Here is a 10108-nt window from a genome sequence, read left to right on the forward strand (position 1 = left end):
TGAGAAAAGGCTAGGCTGGGAGGTTTTTTGTGTCCACTGAAAGAATATTCACAACCTAAACACTAAGGGTTGTTTTATTCCATAAGTTTAGGACTTCAAGCTAGTTCCGTTCAGTTCAGTCGCTCAGTCATGTCCAAGTCTGTGACCCTATGGACTGCAGCCTGCCAGGCCTCCCTGTCCATCACCAGCTCCTGGAACTTGCTCATATCATGTCCATTGAGTAGGTGATGCCATCCAAGCATCTCATCCTCTGTCATCCCCTTCTCTTCCTGCCCTTAATCTTTCCCAGCATCAGGGGCTTTTCCAAGGAGTCAGTTCTTCACATCAGGTGGCCAAAGTATTGGAGTTTCAGCTTCAGCATCAGTCCTTCCAATGAATATTCAGGACTGATTTCCTTTAGGATTGACTGGTTGAGTCTCCTTGCAGTCCAAGGGACTCTCAAATCTTCTCCAACATCACAGCAAAAGCATCAATTCTTTGGAGCTCAGCTTTCTTTATAGTCCAACTCACATCCATACATGACTACTGGAAAAACCATAGTCTTGACTAGACAGATCTTTGTCAGCAGAGTAATGTCTCTGCTTTTTAATATGCTGTCTAGGTTGGTCATAGCTTTTCTTCCAAGGAGTAAGCGTCTTTTAATTTCATGGCTGCAATCACCAGCTAGGGCAGCAGCATTTCAAGTAACAGAGAACTGCTCAGAGGAGTTGGTGGGGGGACAGGTAGTCTGAATGGCAAAAGACTATTATTAATTAAAGTAAAACCAGATATCTCAAGTTAAAGAACTTAGCGCTTTTCTATATACGGTAAGATGCTCACTGAAATCATTCCTTTGATAGGCACCTCACCTATCTGGGGCCAGTATCCTGTGTCATCACATCCTGAGTTTTCTCGGGTCTCAACATAGGGAGTAGCTGCAGTCTGATGGCTCCTAGGTGGCAAGTATTCTTTCTTTCCTGAGTTCCTCAAGGGTCATCAGCTCACCGTCTGCAGTCACTGCAATCGCTGATGATTTTGACATACTTTGTTTACTAATACAACAGGAAATAGTCCATTTCTCACTTGTTGGTTGGTTTGTTTTGCTCTATTTAGAGAGCCTGTCCTTCTGAGACCAAGGGTGCCCTAAGGTTTACGGTTTCATTGCATCTCAGAGAGCTCCACAGACACTTGAGCTTTGTGTTTTTCAGTCACCTTCTCACCAAAGGATTGGAGCCCAGCCTTTTGAACTTTGGAAAAACAACAAAACCGGACATTTCTTGTGAGGTACTCTGTAACAAGGGACTGAACTCTTCTCTTTATATAAATTACTTCAGTGACAAAATTATGAGGATGCGTTCTTTGTTCCATTTAGCAGTTAAGGAACAGTAAACATCTTTTCCAACAAAGTTTGAAGGAATTTGTTGCTAGTAGACCTGCCTTAATAATGTTTAAGGACTTCAGAAACAAAGATATAAAGGTCAGAAACACAAATATAAATAAAGAACTCTAGAGAAACAAGTAAAGCATGATGAGTCTTACTTGCTTTTTCTTAATTGAGCTGATAATAAAAGTTTGTTCAAAAAAATAGCAACAATGTATTTGGTGATTTTAGCATACAGATAGGTGATATGAAAGATGAAATGTTGGTTGGACAGAAGGAAGGGATTAGGAAAATTCTGTTATAAGGTACTTGAACTTCTAATTAAGCAGTGTAGTATTATTTGAAGGTGGATTTGAATTAGTTGGAAATGTATACTGTGAACTATAGAGCAACCACTGAAGTTTTAAAAAAGAAATATAACTGTATGCTCAGACAGAAGAGAAAATGGATTTATACAAAATAGTTAAAACCAAAGGAGAGAGAAAAAGAGTGAAAGACAAAGAAGAAATACATATCAAAAGCAATGACTAGAAAAAAAATAATGACTAGGATAGATAATAATCTGTATCAATAACCACATTAAATATTTATATTCTGAACATACTTGTTAAAAGACTGCCAGAGTCCATAAAAAAAAAAAAAGAATCCTTTCAGATGGCTCATTATTAAGATACAGAAACATGGCTGATTTTTGTAGGTTTTGGATCCTGAGACTTTGCTGAATTCATTTATTATTTGCAACAGTTTTTGTATGTGTGTAATCATTAGAGTTTTCTAGATATTAAGATGGGCTTCCCAGGTGGCACAGTGGTAAAGAATCGCCTGCCAAAGTAGGAATGCAAAGAGACCCAGGTCAGTCTCAGGATCTGGAAGATCTCCTGGAGAAGGAAATGTCAACCCATTCCAGTATTCTTGCCTGGAAAATTCCATGGACAGGGGAGGCTGGTGGACTCACTCCATGGGGTCACAAAGAACTGGACATGAGTGAGCACACACACACACACACACACACACACACACACACACTAAAATAATGTCATCTACACACAGAAATCTGAGTTAAATTCACCCATTCCAGTCCATTTTAGTTCGCTGATTCCTAGAATGTCGACATTCACCCTTGTCATCTCTTGTTTTACCACTTCCAATTTGCCTTGATTCATGGACCTGACATTCCAGGTTCCTACGCAATATTGCTCTTTACAGCATCGGATCTTGCTTCTATCACCAGTCACATCCACAACTGGTATTGTTTTTGCTTTGGCTTCATCCCTTCATTCTTTCTAAAGTTATTTCTCCACTGATCTCCAGTAGCATTTTGGGCACCTAATGACCTGGGGAGTTCCTCTTTCAGTATCCTATCATTTTGCCTTTTCATACTGTTCATAGGGTTCTCAAGGCAAGAATACTGAAGTAGCTTGCCATTCCCTTCTCCAGTGGACCACATTCTGGCAGACCTCTCCACCATGACCCGCCCGTCTTGGGTTGCCCCGCAGGCATGGCTTGGTTTCATTGAGTTAGACAAGGCTGTGGTCCTAGTGTGATTAGATTGACTAGTTTTCTGTGAGTATGGTTTCAGTGTGTCTGCTTTCTGATACCCTCTTGCAACACCTACCATCTTACTTGGGTTTCTCTTACCTTGGGTGTGGGGTATCTCTTCATGGCTGCTCCAGCAAAGCACAGTCGCTGCTCCTTACCTTGGAGGAGGGGTATCTCCCTACTGCTGCTGTCCTGGCATTCAATGTGGGATAGCTTCTCTAGGCCCTCCTGTGCCTGCGCGGCCACCGCTCCTGCTCCTCGGTTGCTCCTCCCGGCCGCGGGCCCTGGCCTGGGGCGTGGGTGGCTCCTCCCAGTGCAGCCCCTGGCCTTGGCTCAGGGTGGCTCCTCAGGGTCACCGCCCCTGGCCTCGGGCGTGAGGTGGCTTCTCCCAGCCGCCCCTGACCTCGGAGGCAGGGTAGCTCCTCCCGGCTGCCACTGACCTCGGATGCGGGGTAGCTCCTCTCGGCCGTTCCTGCACCATCGCAGCCTGGCACTCTAGGCCGCTGCCCGTGACCTCGGACGTGGGGTAGCTCCTCTCGGCCGCGCTTAGTGCCGCCTGCGCTTAGTGCGCCAGCCCAGCTCTTGCAGCCGCCTGTGCTCAGTGACCATTATATCTACTACTGTGGGCAGGAATCCCTCAGAAGAAATGGAGTAGTCATCATGGTCAACAAAAGAGTCCAAAATGCAGTACTTGGATGCAATCTCAAAAACGACAGAATGATCTCTGTTCGTCTCCAAGGCAAACCATTCAATATCACAGTTATCCAAGTCTATGCCCCAACCAGTAATGCTGAAGAAGCTGAAGTTGATGGTTTTATGAAGACTTTCAAGACCTTTTAGAACTAACAGCCAAAAAAGATGTCCTTTTCATTATAGGGGACTGGAATGCTAACGTAGGAAGTCAAGAAACACCTGGAGGAACAGGCAAACTTGGCCTTGGAATGCGGAATGAAGCAGGGCAAAGTCTAATAGAGTTTTGCCAAGAAAATGCACTGGTCATAGCAAACACCCTCTTCCAACAACACAAGAGAAGACTCTACACATGGACATCACCAGATGGTCAACACCGAAATCAGATTGATTGTATTTTATGCAGCCAAAGATGGAGAAGCTCTATAGAGTCAACAAAAACAAGACCAGGAGCTGACTGTGGCTCAGATCATGAATGCCTTATTACCAAATTCAGACTCAAATTGAAGAAAGTAGGGAAAACCGCTAGACCATTCAGGTATGACCTAAATCAAATCCCTTATGATTATACAGTGGAAGTGGGAAATAGATTTAAGGGCCTAGATCTGATAGATAGAGTGCCTGATGAACTATGGAAAGAGGTTCATGACATTGTACAGGAGACAGGGATCAAGACCATCCCCAAGAAAAAGAAATGCAAAAAAGTAAAATGGCTGTCTGGGGAGGCCTTAGAAATAGCTGTGAAAAAAGAGAAGTGAAAAGCGAAGGAGAAAAGGAAAGATATACCCATTTGAATGCAGAGTTCCAAAGAATAGCAAGGAGAGATTAAAAAAAAAAAAAAAAAAGAGCCTTCCTCAGTGATCAATGAAAAGAAATAGAGGAAAACAACAGAATAGGAAAGACTAGAGATCTCTTCAAGAAAATTAAAGATACCAAGGCAACATTTCATGCAAAGATGGGCTCAATAAAGGACAGAAATGGTATGGACCTAACAGAAGCAGAAGATATTAAGAAGAGCTGGCAAGAATACACAGAAGAACTGTACAAAAAAGATCTTCACGACCCAGATAATCATGATGATGTGATCACTAATCTAGAGCCAGACATCTTGGAATGTGAAGTCAGGTGGGCCTTAGAAAGCATCACTATGAACAAAGCTAGTGGTGGTGATGGAATTCCAGTTGAGCTATTTCAAATCCGAAAAGATGCTGCTGTGAAAGTGCTGCACTCAATATGCCAGCAAATTTGGAAAACTCAGCAGTGGCCACAGGACTGGAAAAGGTCAGTTTTCATTCCAATCCCAAAGAAAGGCAATGCCAAAGAATGCTCAAACTACCGCACAATTGCACTCATCTCACATGCTAGTAAAGTAATGCTCAAAATTCTCCAAGCCAGGATTCAGCAATACGTGAACTGTGAACTTTCAGATGTTCAAGCTGGTTTTAGAAAAGGCAGAGGAACCAGAGAACAAATTGCCAACATCCACTGGATCATGGAAAAAGCAAGAGAGTTCCAGAAAAACATCTACTTCTGCTTTATGACTATGCCAAAGCCTTTGACTGTGTGGATCACAATAAACTGTGGAAAATTCTGAAAGAGATGGGAATACCAGACCACCTGACCTCCTTCTTGAGAAACCTATATACAGGTCAGGAAGCAACAGTTAGAACTGGACATGGAAAAACAGACTGGTTCCAAATAAGAAAAGGAGTATGTCAAGGCTGTATATTGTCACCCTGCTTATTTAACTTCTATGCAGAGTACATCATGAGACACGCTGGGCTGAAAGAAGCACAAGCTGGAATCAAGATTGCCAGAAGAAATATCAATAACCTCAGATATGCAGATGACACCACCCTTACGGCAGAAAGTGAAGAGGAGCTAAAAAGCCCCTTGATGAAAGTGAAAAGGAGAGTGAAAAATTTGGCTTAAAGCTCAACATTCAGAAAACAAAGATCATGGCATCTGGTCCCATGACATCATGGGAAATAGATGGGGAAACAGTGGAAACAGTGTCAGACTTTATTTTGGGGGGCTCCAAAATCACTGCAGATGGTGATTTCAACCAGGAAATTAAAAGATGCTTACTCCTTGGAAGAAAAGTTATGTCCAACCTAGATAGCATATTGAAAAGCGGAGATATTACTTTGCCGACTCAGGTCCATCTAGTCAAGGCTATGGTTTTTCCTGTGGTCATGTATGGATGTGAGAGTTGGACTGTGAAGAAGGCTGAGCACCAAAGAATTGAATCTTTTGAACTGTGGTGTTGGAGAAGACTCTTGAGAGTCCCTTGGACTGCAAGGAGATCCAACCAGTCCATTCTGAAGGAGATCAACCTTGGGATTTCTTTGGAAGGAATGATGCTAAAGCTGAAACTCCAGTACTTTGGCCACCTCACACGAAGAGTTGACTCATTGGAAAAGACTCTGATGCTGGGAGGGATTGGGGGCAGGAGGAGAAGGGGACGACAGAGGATGAGATGGCTGGATGGCATCACCGACTCGATGGACGTGAGTCTGAGTGAACTCCGGGAGATGGTGATGGACAGGGAGGCCTGGCATGCTGTGATGCATGGGATCGCAGAGTCGGACACGACTGAGCGACTGAACTGAACTGAACTGAACACACAGAAATAGTTTTAGCCCAGCATCAGAAAGAACAAGATACTTAGGAATAAAATCAGCCAAGAAGGCAAAGGTCTTTACATTAAAAATGTAAAATATTGCTGAGGAAAATTAAAGAAGATGCAGATAAATGGAAAGCTATCTCATGCTCGTGAACTAGAAGAGTTAATATGATTAAATTGCTCATGTTAGTGAATACAATTCCTTTCAAAATCCCGAAGGCATTTTTTATAAAAATAGAAAATATAATCCTAATATCTATATGAAATCACAAAGACTCTGAATAGTCAAAGCAACCTTGGACACCTCACACTTTTGTCTATGAGCTGTCTATTTTAGATAACTGAGAGAAGTAGAATCATGTAATATTTGTCCTTCAATGGCTAGCTTATTTCACTTAGTATATAGTCCTCAATGGTCATTCATTTCTAGAATTGATAAGGTTTCTTTCTCCTTTATGACTGAAGAATATTTCACTGCATTTATAGTACACATTTTCATTACTCATTCATTCATTAAAGAACATTCACATGCTAGTAAAGTAATGCTCAAAATTCTCCAAGCCAGGCTTCAGCAATACGTGAACCGCGAACTCCCTGATGTTCAAGCTGGTTTTGGAAAAGGCAGAGGAACCAGAGAACAAATTGCCAACATCTGCTGGATCATGGAGAAAACAAGAGAGTTCCAGAAAAACATCTATTTCTGCTTTATGACTATGCCAAAGCCTTTGACTGTGTGGATCACAATAAACTGTGGAAAATTCTGAAAGAGATGGGAATACCAGACCACCTAATCTGCCTTTTGAGAAATCTACATGCAGGTCAGGAAGCAACAGTTAGAACTGGACATGGAACAACAGACTGGTTCCAAGTAGGAAAAGGAGTACGTCAAGGCTGTATATTATCACCCTGCTTATTTAACTTCTATGCAGAGTACATCATGAGAAACACTGGGCTGGAAGAAACACAAGCTGGAATCAAGATTGCCAGAAGAAATATCAATAACCTCAGATATGCAGATGACACCACCCTTACGGCAGAAAGTGAAGAGGAGCTAAAAGCCCCTTGATGAAAGTGAAAGAGGAGAGTGAAAAAGTTGGCTTAAAGCTCAACATTCAGAAAACAAAGATCATAGCATCTGGTCCCATCACTTCGTGGGGAATAGATGGGGAAACAGTAGAAACAGTGTCAGACTTTATTTTTGGGGGCTCCAAAATCACTGCAGATGGTGACTGCAGCCATGAAATTAAAAGATGCTTACTCCTTGGAAGGAAAGTTATGACCAACCTAGATAGTATATTCCAAAGCAGAGACATTACTTTGCCAACTCAGGTCTGTCTAGTCAAGGCTACGGTTTTTCCTGTGGTCATGTATGGATGTGAGAGTTGGACTGTGAAGAAGGCTGAGCACCGAGGAATTGATGCTTTTGAACTGTGGTGTTGGAGAAAACTCTTGAGAGTCCCTTGGACTGCAAGGAGATCCAACCAGTCCATTCTGAAGGAGATCAACCTTGGGATTTCTTTGGAAGGAATGATTCTAAAGCTGAAGCTCCAGTACTCTGGCCACCTCATGTGAAGAGTTGACTCATTGGAAAAGACCTGATGCTGGGAGGGATTGGGAGCAGGAGGAGAAGGGAACAACAGAGGATGAGATGGCTGGATGGCATCACTGACTCGATGGACATGAGTCTGAGTGAACTCCGGGAGATGGTGATGGACAGGGAGGCCTGGCGTGCTGCAATTCATGGGGTCGCAAAGAGTCAGACATGACTGAGCGACTGAACTGAACTGAACTGAGCTTGTTTCCAACTCTTGGTTGTTATGAATAATGGTGCTGTGAAATGAAAATCTATCTCTTTAATTTTCTGATTTCTATTCTTGTGGCTAAGTGCCCAGTAATAGCACCAGTGGTTCGTAAGGAAGATCTATTTTTAATTGTAAAGAATCTCCATACTGTTTTCCATAGCGGCAGCACCACTTTACATTCTTAACCAATGGTGCATAAGTCTTCCAGTTTGCCCACACTAGTGGTTTCCAGGTACTGGAGGAAGGAGAAAATGAAAATTTTCTGTCCCATGGGAATAGAGTTTCAGCCATGTGAGATTGAAAATTTCTAGAGATCATGTGTAAAATGCTGTGGTTAGAGTTAACACTACTGTCCTATACACTTAGAAGTGAAAGTGTTAGTCACTGTTGTCTGACTCTTTGCGACTCTATGAACTGTAGCCCGCCTGGCTCCTCTGTCCATGGTATTCTCCAGGCAAGATACTGGAGTGGGTTGCCATTTCCTCCTCCAGGGCATCTTCTTTACCTGCAGATTAAATCTGGGTCTCCTGCACTGCAGAGTGATTGTTTACCATCTAAGCACCAGGGAAGTTAGGTCACTGGATTCAGAGTCCAGAGTGCTAACCATTACAATATGGAAACCCACAGCTGGTGATTTACTCTACATTTAAAATTTTATATATCAGGTAGATCTCCTGTTATTTGTTTTTGATCACACATACACAAACCCAACTGAATGTTGCCTAGAGCAGACTGATTTTAAATATGGAGATACAGATACATTGAAATTAAACGGTTGGAGGAAGATATACCATGATAACACCAATCAAAGAAAACTGAAGTAGTTGTATTAATTGCTGATATCAGAACAAGGAAAACTTTCATAAACTGTAGAATTTATATCATTGAATGCATAGAGTAGGAAAGAAGAAAAGACTAAAATAAACAATTTAATCTTCTAACTCATGATTCTAGAAAAAGAAGAGAAAATTAAATTCAAAGAAAGCAGAAGAAAATAAATAATAAAAATTAGAGCAGCAATGAATCAAAGGTCTATGTATAATGATAAAGGGTCAGTTCTCCAAGAGGACACAGCAATTCTATAATGTGTATATAACTAACAATGGAGTTTCAAAATACTTGTAGGCAAAATGATGGAATTTCAAGGGAAAATAGATGAATTTACCGTTATACTTAGAGGCTTGAATATCCCTCTACCATAAATGGACAGAACCAAGATGCAGAAAAGCAGTAACAGCAAAGTTGAACCATGCAGCATTATCTATTACCTGGATTCAATTAACCTTTATAGAATTCATAATCCAACAAGACCAGCATGCATATTCTTCTCAGGCTCATGTAGGACATTCACCAAATAGGACACATTCTAATATAAAATATATTTTATTAAATATCAATATAGAAGTCACACAAATTATGCTTTCATAATAAAACAAAGTTAACTAGATATCAGTAAAAGAATAGTAGGTAGAAAACTGCAAACTACTTGGATATTGAACAACACACATAAATAAACATGACTCAAAGAAGGACTCTCCAAAAAATAAAAAATCTTGAATGAATGAAAATATAACCTATCAAAATGTGTGGATTCAGTAAAATCAGTGCTTTGAAGAAAATTTATACCATTGAAGACGTATAGTAGGAAAGAATAAAAGACTAAACAATCTAATCTTCTATCTCATGATTCTAGAAAAAGAAGAGAAAATTAAATCCAAAGAAATCACAAGAAAATGAATAATAAAAATTAGAGCAGTAATGAATCAAAATGAAGATAGGTGAACAATAGAAAACTGAACAAAAGCAAAAGTTTTGTTTTTTAATTTCTTAAAAATTGGCAAATGTCTAGACAAGTTAACTGAGAAAAGAGAGAAAGGATGTAAATTACTATGATAAATGAACAAACACCATCACTACTAATCTAATGGATATTATAAAAAAGGAATATCATGAATAACTCTGTGCCCACACATTTGATAACCTACTTGAAATGGGCCAATTCATTGAAAGACATAGTCTACAAAAACTCACATAAGAAGAAATAGAGATCTCAATAGGCCTATATCTATTAAAGAAAAAGTAAATCATTAA

This window comes from Capra hircus, chromosome 3 (genome assembly GCF_001704415.2).
Source record: "Capra hircus breed San Clemente chromosome 3, ASM170441v1, whole genome shotgun sequence".
Taxonomy (NCBI): Eukaryota; Metazoa; Chordata; class Mammalia; order Artiodactyla; family Bovidae; genus Capra; species Capra hircus.